This window comes from Equus asinus, chromosome 12 (genome assembly GCF_041296235.1).
Source record: "Equus asinus isolate D_3611 breed Donkey chromosome 12, EquAss-T2T_v2, whole genome shotgun sequence".
Taxonomy (NCBI): domain Eukaryota; kingdom Metazoa; phylum Chordata; class Mammalia; order Perissodactyla; family Equidae; genus Equus; species Equus asinus.
Genome location: NC_091801.1, coordinates 45,786,889 through 45,803,126, shown reverse-complemented (window position 1 = coordinate 45,803,126; position 16,238 = coordinate 45,786,889). Strand labels below are relative to the sequence as shown.

General features: G+C 38.4%; 1 protein-coding gene and 1 long non-coding RNA gene across 7 annotated transcripts in view; one reads left to right on the top strand and one right to left on the bottom strand.

Moving 5' to 3' along the window:
• The window catches only part of CPQ (carboxypeptidase Q), a 460,617-nt gene that overhangs the window by 75,015 nt on the left and 369,364 nt on the right, over positions 1-16,238 (bottom strand). The gene's annotated exons all lie outside the window — the stretch shown is intronic.
• Positions 12,561-16,238, top strand: part of LOC139039915 (uncharacterized) — a 78,362-nt gene continuing 74,684 nt past the window's right edge. For both annotated transcript variants that reach the window (XR_011493276.1, XR_011493277.1), the window contains exon 1: positions 12,561-13,523. This is a non-coding gene — a long non-coding RNA (uncharacterized lncRNA). The remainder of the gene's footprint in view (positions 13,524-16,238) is intronic.

Here is a 16,238-nt window from a genome sequence, read left to right as displayed (position 1 = left end):
ACCCAACCCTAATGAGCAGCCTGGTGAGGTGGACATAGCCCTGCACCCACTCTATTCTACTCCTGACTCAGCAACTGACATGCTGGGCTGCTGAGAGGGGTGACTGGCCTCTCTCTCTGTCCCCAAGTCACATCTCCATGGCCTTTGGCTTCTCCATCTGTAGGTTAGGACAAATGCTCTTTTCTAAAGCTTGAAACATGAGCCTGCGAATATGCAGCTTTGAATACCTTCAAAGAACAGACCTTTGTAGACCGAAGTAAGATTGGTTGCATGAGTTGAACTTGCCAGGGCTCCTTTAAAAAGTGTGCATTAGGGGCTTCATGGCCTTCTTCAACTGCAAATGAACAGATGTCCTAGGGACATGGGACTCTACAGTTTGAGAATGCCACTGTGCAATGTCACAGGATGTTGACAGGAACATAGAGAATAATACACGTATAGGAGCTTTCAAAGGTGCCGTATGTTATATATGTGGCAGCCAGTTTAGCAGAGAAATAGAGTATGGGTTTTGGAATTATTCAGACTGGGTTTGCTCCTCAGATTAGCCAATCACTGGCTATATGACTTTGAGTAATCTGTGTAATCTCTCAGTTTCTTTCTCTGTGAAATGGGATAATAATGATACCCAGTTCATGGAGTTGTAAGAAAGAGTGCATTGTAAAGCCCAGCACATAATTAGCACTTGATAAACAATTGTTACTGGTCTTACCACTCAGCATCAGTGCCTCAGATTTTCAAGGAAGGTCTCCGTATAAACCACTCTATTATCTGCTTATAATGATGATAGGTAGCATTTTTGTGGTGCTTCCTACTTGCCAGACACTGTGTGAAATGCTTCACAGCTTATCCCATGTAATGCTTACAATCATTCTATGAGATAAGTGCTATTATATTTCTTATTTCACAGATGAAGCAACTGAGGTTTAGTCAAGTTAACTAACTTTCCCTAGGTTACCTAGCTAGTAAGTGGTATAGCCAGAATTCAAACACAGAGATCTGCCTCCCCGAGCCTGTGCTTTCAACCCTCCACTGCCCTGTCTGCTAAAGCTTACTTCCAACTGTCAGGCTACAGTCCTCACTTTTAGTTCAAAGATACAGAGACTGTAGTGAAACAAATGTATACAGTTTTAAAATTTTTCTTGTGATCATGATAAAGTCTACTTGGACAGAATTTATCATCCCTGCTAATAAAATAATAAGATTAAGCCACAAGAGGAATAAGAAAACAAAACCAAAAAACCTCTTGCTCCACAATTTCCTTCCATCTATGAATAACAAGCCTAAAATAATAAAACAGCTTTTCGAGCTGAATTAGACAGGATGTGCAGATGTGAGTAAACCAGCATTCTGGTGTAGGTAGAGACATGTTTGATTTCTATTCATGTAGAATTGTATGAGCTGCTGCTAACATGATGGCAGCATTCTATTGTTTTCTATTTATATATAAACATCTCCATATGTTTTCAATAAAGAACTAAGAAAACAAACCACCCACCATCCATAACACTGCTTTTTCTCTTCATTTATGGAGTCATTGTCTAATTGTTAGCACATGGTGAAGGAGCTGGGACAGCAAAACATCTCTGCACAAAGAAACGGGAAGGAATAAGCCGGGTCACTGGGCTGTTAGATCTGCTGCTTCTCAGGAATGTGTCATCACAAACATCCACGTTCCTTACTACGCCATGAGTCACTGGGGATGCACTCAGTGTAGATTTGAAAAGCTGATTAGAGCTAGTGACAGGGAAGAAGAGCCATGCTCGTTTTACTCAACCCTTTTAGCACACATAACAGATATCCATCCTCCTGTTTACAGGGTGTGGAAAGAAAACTACTTCTAGAGACTGAATGCTTTATTGCTGAGATAACCAGCACCAATTGAGACAAGCTGAGACACATAGATGAGGAGGCCGGGCAGCTCAAAGATAAGCTCAGCTATTATCTATAACCAACCCCCCCCCAACTTTGCTCTCTTAATAAAGAGAAATATCTCCTTTTTAGGATCCATGGAAACTGTTGTTCATTGCCATGTAATGTACACAATTGCAATGTAGAAAAAAGCTCCCAGGTCACTTCCTAGGTTGGGATCACTGGATTAGTTAATATCTGCATATGGTTGAGGATTCATAACTTTGTCTTGTGCTAGAAACACATTCCATGACACTTCTTTTCTTTTTTTTTTCTTTTAAGGGTCAGCTTACTCTGCCAAAGAACAATTTGGTAACCATTAGCATTCTTTGGGTGCAACACAAGATTAAAAAGAAACAAAAGTGTTTAAAATACATATTGCCTGTTTTAAAATGCTTACCTCTTAATATAAACACAAGGAAGACGTTTGCATTCTTTGCTTTTATAAAATTCCAGGCAATAGTTCTTCAGAAATATAGACCCAAGTCCAACAACATCTCCTCTACCCCCAAATTTGGCTGCTTCTTTCTTTTAAAGCTTTTATTTTCTCATAACCTATGTGACATATCCTTGGTTTTAACCGAAAGTAACATTTCAATACCAAAATCAAATGAAGAACAAAGAGACTCCTAATTATTGGAATTAATCACGTAACCTCCTCAATTCAATCTTCAAAGAAGTAAACCCCATCCTGACACAGGGCAATCAATCTCAGTACCACCTTTCTGCCCCAGGAAATGTTAATATCTTACACATGATAGTGGTGAACTGTTTGGTCAGGTGGTAGGCTCAAAACAAGTTCTCAGAAGCAAATCATATGATATCGTGTGCTGAGTTGTTGCAATCATCTTTTCCAGCTGTGCCGGTGACCCTGGAATTCCCAGTTCAAGAGGTAGAGCTGGGGGTCGGGAGGAGAGGTGTTTGTCACAGAGCTGCAGCTCAAACAGCTGTCATGATTGGATTATACGTAAGAGGTTTCTCCCTGCTGTGCAACGCCAAGAATCGATTTTACTTTCTGGTCAGGTCTACCCTGAAGTTCAGACTTTTATTTCTGACAGTCTCTAGCGTTCAGTTTTGAACAGCCTTGGGTGCCCAAGGGAGAGTCAGGAAAGGGATGATGACAAAGTGGAGCGCCATAAGTTATTTTTATTTGACAGCTAAACTGGCTGCAGCTTGGGGAAATGGTCAGTCTTGGGGTAAGTTACATTAGCACTAACATTGCAGACACCTATTGTGATTTAGCCACCATTCTGCCTGGAGGTGGGAACAGAATAAATGACTTCTAGAGATCCCTTTCCAGCCCTAGCATTCTCTTTGTGTGCACAGAAGGATTCTGTTGTGAGACAAACCTGCATTTTCAGGCAATCCAATTTTTACAATGTCATTTGAAGCATTCTAGATTTCAGTGTATTCTCCTCTTGAGCTGGTTAAGGTCCACAGATAGCTCTTAAGCTTACTGAAACACATGATACTTCTATAAATGTCACTATGGTGACAATAGTGAGCCAGAAGCAAATATGGTATAAACATAGGCTAAAAGAAATAAGAATTTTATTTATATTATATAGGATATATGACTGTATTTATGTTTCTTTTAGGAATAAAAACAATGCAATATCTAGGGTATTTGGTAAATAGACTCTAAAAAGGCTTACATGGCAAGTTAATGTCATCTCAGTTTTTAATTTTATTCCTGCATGTTGAAGCAATATAATCAATAGTTAGAATCAGGGAGACTCAATAGCTCCACAATGAAATTATGATCCTTCAGTATAATACATTGGTCAAGCGTTTCATGTTACTATTTCATATATATTTCAGTATGCAGTTGTAGAAGAAAAGTCTCCAACCCAGCTGGCTTTGTGAAAGCAGCCTTCTCTGCCTCTTTCATTCTCTAGCCCTCTCAACCCCCTCCCTCTCACGGTATCTCCCTGTCAGTCTCTCCTCTTGTACCCACTACACTCCCATCCGTCCCCAGGCTCAAAACGTAAGAATGAAATTGCCTCTACGAGAAACCCTTCCTTCAGTTGACCTTCCTTCTTTGACACTGTTACATGCTAAATAAATATAAAAACATGTTTCTTGTTTTTGATGGTGGTGTTTTACAGCCAAGACAGTGCTTTCTGGTTGACTTCTAACCCCCTTATCTTGGCTGCGAAGACTATAGCAGCTTCCTCAGGTCCCTTTCTAAGGTTATAACAGACAGCTGACTTCATCCTTTTATAAGTAGACAGGTTATTTCTTTTAAAAATACAGTATTTACTCTCTTCTTCTGCAAAAATAGGCTACTCTATATTCTAGAACCAAAATATCCATTCAATCCTAGGTGATATCATATTAAAACACAATTAATCATTAATTCTCTTTTCTCTATAGCCTACAGATAAGCACTTGCAGTATTTTTGGATTATGACAATATCCTAATCTGTTTTACTTGATCAAGCCCTCTTTACTAATCTCAGTAAAGATGCTAAACAGAGTTTTAGAAGTAATTTTATTTTTGTAAGCCTTTCCTTCTTCTCTCTTAAAAGCACAATAGTGGATCTGAAACCTCATGAAAAACAAGGATACCCATTTATGAGCTTCAAGGCTCTTGGTCTGCTCAAGCAACTTCATGCCCCACCTCTTCCCAGCCTTCCATGCCTAACACCCCAAGCCCCACTCTACTATGCTGCACTGTTGAACTTTATTCAATTAGTATTTTTAATACCAACCTTGCCCCTGAAAGAATTCAAGGCTTCCTATCAGAAAATATAATCCTAATATCGTATTTAAAAAGTATGTAAACTCTCAGAACCAAGAAATGCCATGAAGGCAAGGATCAGATCAGTGTGGCTCTCTGTCATATCTCCAGCTTAAATAACAGAGCTCAGAACATAGTAGGTGCTCGATAAATGTTTGAGGAAAAAGAAAGTCACAGCCAGGAAAATTTGACATGATACCCAACAGCAATTTGAGGATATAATTTAGCTCTAGCTCATGCTGCCAAGGGAGAGGGAAGACTGATGTATTATGGAGCCCCCATTATCTAGGAAAAGAAAGCATACCACCAGCACCTTGAAAAAAGCAATAATTTTCCCAGCATTCAATTCTAAGAGGAATTATTATGTGGCTCTTTATATGAGGAAAATGAATGAAATAATGAACAGACTCCAGTACCAGTTTTACAAAAAAGGCAAAAACACTTTTCCTAACACTATTTCCTGCATATTGATCCTCAATTAAAGCAAAATAATAAGTCATATTTCAGTAAAGGTGTTTCTTCAGGGAGCACACTGTATTTATTCCACAGTTATTGAGACAGAAACCAAAGAACAGGGTGACTGTGTATCCGTTTGCCCTGGTCAGTCCCAGTTGACATCCTTTGTCTTGGTATGATTACTAACCATTCCTCCTTTCCCTTGCAAATGTTTCCTGGTTTAAATAATAGATCATACTGCCAAGCTACCTATAAAAGAATTTGTTTACAAAGATAACTAAGACAGGATTGCTTCCTTATGAGAGGGCAGAGTTTACCAGCAGAGAGAATAACTGGCTGTTACATTAAATGTGATGAGTTCTATGAAAGAGATATGTATAAAGAAGGGAGGGCAACTACTGGAAAAAGCTGGGGAGAGCTTGAGGGCGGAGGTGATGTTTGGCCTGAGCAGAGGCCCTCAATTGGAAGTTCTCCCATGAGAAAAGGGATCTTGTTAGGTCATTAGTGTATCCCCAGGGCCTAGCCGAGAGGCATCTGATAATACTTGTCAAATGAATAAATGACTGAATGATACTTCCAAATAATGTTGTCCAGATACATAGCTTTTCAAGAGCTTTTTAAGTTCCAATCTCTAAAATAAGAAATATAAACATGCTCCAAGGAGTATCCCACTTTCAAATATCAATTGTCCCTCCTAGAATTTTTGTAAGAGTTAGCAAAAAATTCAAGATTGAGATCACTAGTGAGCATTAAATTGCTTATATCTGATGGAGCTGCACTTGACACTTGCTTACTCCTACAAACACTTTCTTCCCTTGGCTTCTGGGACCTCAAACTCTCGGCTCTCCTCATGCCTCACTGGATACTCCTTCTCATTTTCCTTGGTTACTCTTCTCATCTCCCTGATCTCTTGATGTTGGGATGGTCAAAACAGTCTAAATCCCACTTCTTTTCTCTGTCCACACTCACTCTGTTGGTGCTCTCATCCAGCCTTATGGCTTTAAATAAATCTATATAGCGATGAGTTCCAATTCATATTTCCATGCTTCTCTCCTGAACAACAGACTCATACCTAACAGCTACTCAGCCACTCCACTTAAATGTCTAATCATGTATTAGCTTTCTATTGCTAAGGTAACAAATTACCACAAATTTAATGGCTTAAACAATACAGATTTATTCTTTTACAGTTCTGGAGGCCAGAAGTCTGAAATGAGTCTTACTGGGCTACGATCAAGGTGTTGGCAAGACTGGTTCCTTCCGGAGGCTCTAGGGGAGAATCTATTTCCTTGCCTTTTCTAATTTCTAGAAGCTTCCTCTATTCTTTGGCTCATGACTCTTCATCACATTGCCTTGTCTCCTGCTCCTGTCATCACATTTCATTCTTCCTCCTTTGATCTTCTTGCCTCCCTCTTATAAGGAAGGTCCAACTCAGTGAACAGTGAATCCATCCTTCTAGTTGCTGAGTGTAAACATTTTGACAGCTAAAAATTCTTTACTCCTCTCTTGCTTTTACACCCAAAATGCAATCTATCAACAAATCCTGTTGGCTCTATTTTCAAAATGGGCATATTCTCCAACAACTCACCAGCTCCAATGTTCTCATCCAGTCCAAGCCACTATCATTCCTCTCCTGGAGTATTGCATTGGCTTCCTAACTATCTCCCTGTTTCAACACTTTGCCATCCTTCAGCCTATTCTCCACACAGAAGCCAGAGTAATCCCATTAAAAAATCTAAGTTAAATGATGCTACTCCTCTTCTCGAACCCTCCACGTCACTTCCATCTCACTCAGGCTAAAAGGCAAAGTCCTTACGTTTGCCTGAAAAGTCCTAGAGCCTGACCTCCCATAACTTCTCTGACTTCATCTTCTGCTAATCTCCACCTCACTTTCGCTGTTTCAACCATCTTCGGTTCCTCAATAATGCCTCAGTCCTGGAGCTTTTGTACTTGTTACTTCCCCTGACTGTTACCCTCTTTCTCAGGATATCTCTCACTTCCTTCAGGGCTCTGCTGTAATGTCTTCTTCTTAGGGAAGTTGTCCTGACCACCTGGTATTAAAAAAGACCTCCACCAACACTCCTCATAGCACTCCCTAACCCCCTTATTTTCCTTATTTTTCTCCTTTATATCAACAATAAGTTTTATCTTTATTGTCTCTCTCTTCCCGGGAGAATGTTTAGTCTCCGACAACAGGGACTCTTTTGTGTTTCCTACTTGTGATAGATTATTTAATGGCTATAAATCCCTCCTTTCCCTCTATGTATGCCCTTTTGCAATGTGAATTTGCCACTCCTTTCATTAAGAGGTGCGATCTCTTTCCCCACTCTCTGAATCTGAGTTGGCCCTTTGACTTTCTTTGACCAAGACCACATGCGACTTCAGAGCAGAGGCCACAAGAAGCCTGCCACCTTACAGCTGCCACCTTCACCTTTTGCTGCTCTAAGACTGATATGTAAAGAAGCCTGGGCTAGCCTCCTTGGGGCTGAGGTTCCACATGGGGAGAGCAGCCTAGCTGACATACATATAAGGGCAGCCATCTTTGACAGTCCAGCCCAGCCATGCTGCCAAATGACTGCGGCCTCAGTGACCAGATAAAATGCAGGATGCTCAGTTAAATTTTAATTTTAGGTATTTTTTTTTAGTATAAGTATGTCCTATTTGGAAGCATGTAGGCTCCCTAATAACAGGGAACTCCCTAATGATAGGGTGCCTCAAACAGCACCAAAAAGATATAACAGGTGCTCAATAAATATTCACTGAATGAGTGAACATTCTATATTATTGCTTCAAAGGAGATTCATGTGTTTATATATAACTTGGATATGTGGGAAGGTTGGAATTTTATCATTTAAAAACTTAAAGAGTCTGATTTGTAATCTTGCTCATGCACTAGATCGTCCCTCTTCTGCTGAGGTGGGTTCAGAACCATATCTATAAGTAGGGCCAAGGCCATTCTCAGAAAGCACCTTAGTATCTGCTGAAATGCCTAAGTACTTGCTCAGTTGAATTCCCAGAATTTCTCACCAAAAGAATGGAAGAAATTATCTTGAGCAGGAAGAATCTGGGGGAAGGAGTTACTAGTTATTTGGTTTTATGATTAAAGAAGCCTCAAGTCACCTATAGAATATTGAATTGAACTCAAAGGAAGGTTGAACAAATTAGTCATGAAACCATCCCTATCCAACAAAATCAACTGACTTGTTGAATGGCACAGTGGTGCATCCAATGGCTTTTAGGGGCTGAGAGCTACAATGCCAAGGGGGAAGGAGGGGAGAGATAGAGACATCAGGAGTAGGGAGAGAACAGCTCAGAGACAATGACTCCCAATGAAGTTCATGAAGATGGGATGGAGGAAGCCTACGAAGAATGATGACTCTGGGGACTAGAGGATCTTCATGATGAAGAGATAGGGCCTCTAAGGGCACTATATCCCCTGAAGAGCAAAAACAGTAATCTCAGTGTTGAGAGCATAGAAGCTGAGCTTCCATTGGACAGAAGGCAGAAGTGTTAAAAGAGTAGGAAAAGCATTATTGTTACAGATGAAGCATGTCTATGGGGAAAACTCCATGCTCCTGTCTATTTTTAGACTTCTCCTCTGAATTCCAGACTCTTTTACCAAGCTGTGTACTTGACCTCTCCACATTGGTCTCTGATGTCTCAAATTTAACATGTCCAAAACTGAGCTCCTGATCTCCACCTCACCCCCTCGTCTCAAGTCCTCCAGTTATAGTTACTCAGGCCCCAAATTGTGGGGTCACACTTGACTCCTTTCTATCACACTCTACATACAATCTGCCATCAGATCCTCTTGGCTCTCTCCTTAAAATATATCTGCAGTCTGACATTTTCTCACCCCTTCAACTACCATAATCCTGGTCCAAGCTATCATCTCTCACCTGGATTATTGCCTGTTCAGTTCTAGTTTGCCTTCAGTCTATTCTCAAACCAGATCTGAGTGTGATCATTTTACATGTTAATTCAGATGATGTTAGTCTTCTGCTCAAAAGCCTCCAATAGTCCCAATCTCACTCAGAGAAAATGGCCATGAGGCCTGACATGATCTAGGCTCCTTAACACTGATGACCTCATGTCCTACTACTTGCCCTTCACTGCCCCACTTCAAGCACATTGGCTTTCTTGTTATTTTCTGAATGTCAAGTACACTCTCCATTCAGCATCTTTGCAACAGCTCTTCACCTTACCGAGAATGATCTATTCCAGATAGCCATATAGCTTGCTTTCTTCTTTTCTTCTGATCTTTATTCAAACATTACCACCTCAGTGAAGTCTTCCTTGCCCCCCCCAATAAAAATTTAAACCACTCCCTCCTCACATATCCTCTCTGTTCCCTGTCTTATTTTTCTCCCTGCCTGCGTTCTCCATCTAACATACTATTTTACTTATTTATCTGATGTGTTATCAGTCTCGATGCACTAGAATGGAAGCAAGATGAGGACAGAGTTTAAAAGAGTGCCTGGAACTTAGAAGGCTCTCAATAAACATGTGCTGAATGAATGAATTAACATATGTATCTATGTGTTTAAACACATATGTGTGTCTATGGGTCCATGTAAACCTACAAGCACATAACTAGATGCTATTTTGGATGATGGTGGTGGTGGTGAAGATAACGCTGATGATGATGATGGGTTGCTGGTGTTGGTGATAAGACAACATCAGTTTTTCAGAATCTGTCCTGTTTTGTTAATCTTCTCAAGAAAGCATAAGGTTCAACAAATAAAGTTGTAAGCTGAATCTAGTGTATATTTTATGAAGTTCTCAAGAATATGAAAGTTATGAAGTTCTCAAGAATATGAAAGTTTTTACAACCTGCATCATAAATGCTAAAAATAAATACTTCCAGAAGGCTATAGAGAGTGATGCAATTTAAAAAATAGCCTTCAGTGATCTAAACTGAAGTGAAACCTCTAAAACTGAAAGCTCTAAGGTTCCTTTAATAATGGAATAATAAGACACTCTTATTCTGGAGTCTGGGCAGCAAAAGTCATCTCCTTTTCAGGTGAAAACAGGGTTGAATACATCCTTAGCAGACCCTATGTCATCATCAGTTCACATCAAAGATGAGAACCCTCAACATGAAAGACTTGCCAAAATAAAATGACCATCATTCATAGGAAAAGAAGGGGATGAGCAATAATAACTAAACTGCCAAGTGGGCATTTAAATAGAAATTTTTAAACATGCTAAAGTTAGTACAACATGAGACCAATAATACACAGTGTAATCAGTAAGACTCAATCACAGAAACTAATAAATGCAACTTGGGACTACTTAGAGCTTTAACAATTGCTTCACATACTTTGTGAGTTTTAAAGTATTCAGACAAAATGAAGGAAAATAATAAACAGATGAGGCAATTTAGCTTTGAGAAGAGTTAAGATAATTTAATAGGTATAGTTTAGATAAAAGGAGGCTAAGGAATTATAGTGATTACAGAAAAAAATCCAAATGGGTACCTGTATTGAGCTAAGGGAGGTGTAGAAAAACAATTTCCCTCATCTGAGAATAGTCATAAGCGGCAGCAGTAATCACCTAAAGGTAGAAGAGGAAAATAGCTATGGCAGAAAATAGCATCAAATATGTTGGAAATAATGCTCCTTCTGGGAAGCCACCTGAGAAGCACTTAGGGGACTAAACACCAGAAATGCTCGAGGCAAGTCGAATAAAAGCAGTTAATCAGGCACAAAGACCTCTCCCAAAACGTCTGTTTGGCTACCTGCAGTCTTCGTCAGGGACTCATTGGTGTTCGAGCAAGTGCAGGTGATCAGGATAACAGTGTGAGGGGGTTGTCCGGCTCAGAGTGGGGTGGATACTACAATTCCCACTTCAATGGTGCTTGCCACTGGGGAGCTAGAGGAGGTGATGTACAGATACTAATGTCATTTGACACACTTCTTGGCCATTAGGTGAAAAATTTTAAGCAAGTTATTTAATTACTCTGTGCCTCAGTTTACTCATTTGTAAGATGGCATAATAATACTTATTTTGCAGGTTTATTCTGTGGCAGGAGTTACTATTCTGGCATCCCTTAGGGGTTCATAGACTTGGAGGTGGTCTGAGAACTTGAATGGGAAAAAAACTAGATCTTTTATTTTCCTTAACATCTCTTTCAATTATGAATGTAAGTAACAAACCACAGTAGTATTAGCAGAACCTGTCACTTTATTGCCAATATAAATCACAGGTATTTTCATATCACGTTAGACTTGTAGAAATTTCAAAATCATCTTTATGTTTATCACTACTTGAAATTACAGTAATAATTAGATAATACTGCAAGATCTTGTTACTTTATTCATTATTAAAAAACATATTACTACCTCATATATTTAGCAAAATAGCCATATAAATTATCACCCAAGCCAGGACACCTTTAAGAGTGAAAGATTAATAATTACAACAGGACAATGAGTGGAAACTGGACTATCTCAGGTAAATCAGGAACCAATAAGCTACTAAAATACAGCTTTTTTGATTTTTTTTGTATCTCCTATTTCTGCCACTATAAAATTAATGAGATACATAGCAAATTTCCTTGATTATAAAAATCACATTTTTCTCCCATTTTAGCATTTTGGAAATTGGAATGCATCTTTCTGTTGATACATTCTATAAGATACTTGCCAAATACCAGGCAACAAAAAAATTGTACTGTTAGTTGTCATTGCTTGTCTATGTGCAAACTTCATCACACAGAAAGGGTCTCTGGTAATTCATTTTATACATTTACATCAGTTAAGTTATTTGCGTTAGTATCAACACAGATCACTGAATTTTAACTTGAGTTTTAATTATTGATTAAAATTCTTCATAAAGTTTTGATGTACACAGAAGATTGATTTTCACATGTGAGGTAGAACAATTAAAGGCAGAAGAAGTCACCAGATCTTCAGATCAGATCCCAAGTGTTCAAGGTTAGCAAAGGCTGGCGTAACCAAACATGCAGCATGGAGGCCTCCACTCAGGTACTGAACAACCTATCAAAAGCTTCCTTAGACTTTCAGGAGAAGCTGTATGGCTTTTACAAATATTAAAATGAAAAAAAAAAAAACTTAGCCAAATTGGAAATATAGAGAAAAGTCTGTATTCAATATGCCACATAATAACACTGTCAACCCTAAATATGCATCTTTAGCCCCTGTCAAAACAGGGAGCACAGGTTACACAAAGTGGCCTCTCACTGTGACACTGAGGCCTCACTGCGAATGACCAAAAGGTATTCAGTACCATCTTTAGACTCAGATAGACTTTTATTCTAACTACAAAAGTGTGAGTTATTTTATGCTATTGTCAATTTTAAAAAACTATTTATTTAATGTAGTTTTATTTTCCTGAAAAGCTTTATTAACCCTAACGGCACTCCTTACAATTGATAATCCTTAAATCAAAGAAATAGAGAATTGAATCTCTTCCAGTCAATCTCATGAAGTTACTCCCTCTCCCCTCCCTCAGCCTCCACCATTATTTTCCAGTTTAAATTTGAGAATACATTATTTGACATTCTGTTGTTCTAGCTAAAGAGGTGTGAATGGTTGTGTTTTTTAAAAATAAAAGGAAGTTTTTTCCACCACTATTCACACATCAACTCCTTGATCCATGTTAAGAAAAGAGGTAGAGTCTGGACTGTTGCAGCTCCTGGCAGCCATACCCCTTATCATCCCTTGGGTTTCTCTGTCAGTAATAATTTACTCACATAAATCTCACTCTCCTACTTTAATGGTAAATATCTGCTAAAAGAAGGTGCTACTATACACATAAATATAGAAGGCATTTTCCACTTAATCAGAGTAGTCACAAGAAAAGTGCACTTCATTCCACTTGAAAATTTCAGTACGAAAGTCCACAATTGCTGGCTCTTACGAAGATGATGTTAATTTTTTACTTTGCATGTGTCACTTCCATATAATGAAATAATTAGTTGGGAAATTATATTTGCATTCTCAATATTTTTGTACAATAGGTATGTCAGCGTAATTAAGCATTAACTACAGTTTTAGAGAACTGAAGGTAGAAGCTTTGTGTACAAGTGAATATTTTTTCCATCTTTATTTGCTCCATTCTTGTCTTGGTGATTCAGAAAAACATATTTAAATAGAGCTTTTCAATGGAAGCCATCACTACAGTGTGCCATATTAAGATAACTGCCTAAAAGATAAGATAAAAATCACATGGGTGGTCAAAACCTTTCTGCCAAGCTCTTGTGGAAGCCAGTAGGCTTAGTGAAGCCATAGACTCCAACTGTTTGTTTCACTTTTGAATTTGTCTTTTATTTTCATTTTCCTTTCCTTTTCTATTGTATTAGACTTTGTCATTCTGAACTACCCGAGAGCGGCAGCTCTTGATCACAGCCACTTCTCACTGAAGAAGAGCAGGCACCAACCCACTGTGGCAGGTACGATTTTCTAACACATTCAGAAAGCAGTTTGCCAGTTAAAGTAACTAACAAACTGGGCTCTTAATTTTGAAGAAAAGAATGTGTTAAAGTTTATAAATTATTTGATCTCCTGACCAAGGAAAGAATAGAGTTCAATTTCTTAAAAGCAAACACAAAAAACCAGGACAAGTGTTAAATCATTTGTTCTCTGAGTTCAGTTTGCAAATAATGTTTAAATTTCTCTTTTACAATTCACAATCCATCACCTTCTCCCGCAATTCCCCTATCCTTCCTTAGTGCCTTCACACAGAAACTCCCAAGGCAGGTAAGATTAAGGTACCCTCACAGCTACCTTCTTTTATAATTATTCCTCCAGTATTCTAAATTGCATCTTTAAATTAAGACATTGCTAAGTGGACATGGTCTGGGATATGCTTATTGTCTGATAATGTTAAAAATATATTGACATAAGTGAAATCTCTGTCCTTGGAAATCTTTAAAAACAGCACAAGCAGGCTCCCTCCTGGTGGATCCCTGTCCTTGGCGTATCAGGCCCAGTTACGTTGGAAGAAGAAAGCAGGACTCAATTTGTGGGGGGTCCTGATATATTTTCCTAGGTGTCTAAGCTTTACACGTGTAGAAAAGATGTAAACAGATAAATACATATTCTATTTCCATCTTGCAATGGTGAGAGGTTTTTCTCCTTTTTCTTTTCTTTTAAGAGTAGAAGCAGTGGGAGATGTCCTAATGTGGTATCCTGGGAGCCTCTGATCTGAAGATAACCTTTAAATAGTGGAATGATCTTAACATTTATTCATGTGAGAAAGAGCTTCTTATCACTAAAAGTTCTTTTTGGATGTTTTTTGATTTTATCTATTGTCCAGCTAGCAACTTTACTTAAAAAATGCCCAAAGTAAGAGAAAGTTATAGTGAAGATTAAAATGTTTGTTTTTTCAGTCATTGTATCAGGATTTAGAGCTAACATCCTGAACAAATAAACATTTATTTTTATACTCTCCAGAGAAAGTGCAAATATAAAACACTGAGAATTATTGGTGACAGGTGATGTCTGCATGATTATACAATACCCCTTGGCCTTATTCTCCATAAATGCTGTAGAATATGATTCTGTGCTATCTATGTTTTAAACTAAGCACTTTGAAGTGACTTCTCCATTCATCCATTCGTGTGTTACTGTATCCAGCATGCCTGAGTATATTGGTGTGTATGTACTTCAGACTGTGACAAGTGGAGATATATATATATATATATATATATAAATCCTATATTTAAGATGAGTGGCAGAGAAGTACCTATTCATAGAAGTCATTATGGCTGAAGTCTAGAGATAGAAAATTAGGTTCAAGTTCAGGCTCTGTACCTCATGGTGCTGTGTAAACTTGGGTATATTCTTTACCTCTCTGAGCCTCTGTTTTTCATGTATGAAATAAGGAAAACAGTACATGGCCTGGCAACTACCACGGTCATTACTATTATCAATTTCTATGAAAGAGTACTTTTATTTTCTATGTCTGTAAAAGAGTACTCTTATTTATAAAACGATCATATAGATGAAAGAGATTACAATGACATCTTGTAAATACTAAGAACTTGTTACATATTTGTTTGGGAAATGAGGTCTTTCCAAATTCTTGATGGTTTCTTTTCTCTTTATAAGTCTATCCAAACAAAATCTTTAGTACTGGATTCTCAGATCTATTAAAAAAACAAATCAGTTTCCCTTACATGGAAAAAATGGACAATTTTCACAGAGCACTCTTTCCTCTGTCAACTATTACATTCTCTTCCCTTTGACCTTTCCTAATTCAAATGACAAAACAGTTTGGTTGCTTCCCATTTGGCTTTGAGGGGCATAATAAAGTACTTCCCAGAGCTTTGGAGCAGGGAAAACACCATCCAGTTATTCCAGTGACGAGGGAAGGATGCACGCCATACACTCTCCCAACTGTCAGTTAATACCTGGAGTTTCCTGAAACACATTTACAAGTATTTCCCAGGACATGGACTCTGATTTCATGGGGTGGTGCATCTCATTGGATGAGCTTTATTAAATGAAACTATAGAAATCAATAAAAAGCAAATTACACTCCTGTTTTAAGTAGTAATGGAAATTCAGTCTAAGCTCAAGAAAGCTCATGTTATGTAAGCAGTTTAAACTTTTGTTGAAAGGCCTTGTTAAGCTTTTAAAGTTTGAACTGTTGTTTATATATGTTTTGCTGTGTGGGGTATAAAAGCCCTTTAGAAATTGATTCTGAGAACTCTCCTTTAAGAGAACTCTGAAACCAAAGCAGTTTAGACAAACTGCTGGTTGCTAGGGGTAACCTCAGCTTCTAGAACGAATAATTGCAAATGCAGGACAAGCGTTTGATAAGAGCATGCAACAGTGAGATCTTCTGAAAGAAAATAAGGAATAAAAGTTCTAGTCATTTGGTTAGGAAAAAATTATGCCTTTGTGTTTTTTTACACAAATAAATGAGTCGGAAGGAATTATAGATGTGCCCCAATTGATAAGAAAGCTAGAAAGCCAAACCAAGACCAACTCTGCTAGGAGACAAGGGGCACCTTTAAGACAACACAGGACTTAGATTAATACTTATAGGAATGGCCGAGAAAGAAGGGCAAAGGACTATGAAAAGTACTCAAGTTGTACTCACAACTGTGTCCCACGCCTCGGCTTCTCAGGTCCCTGTTTGATTTTCAGCCCTGAAAGTA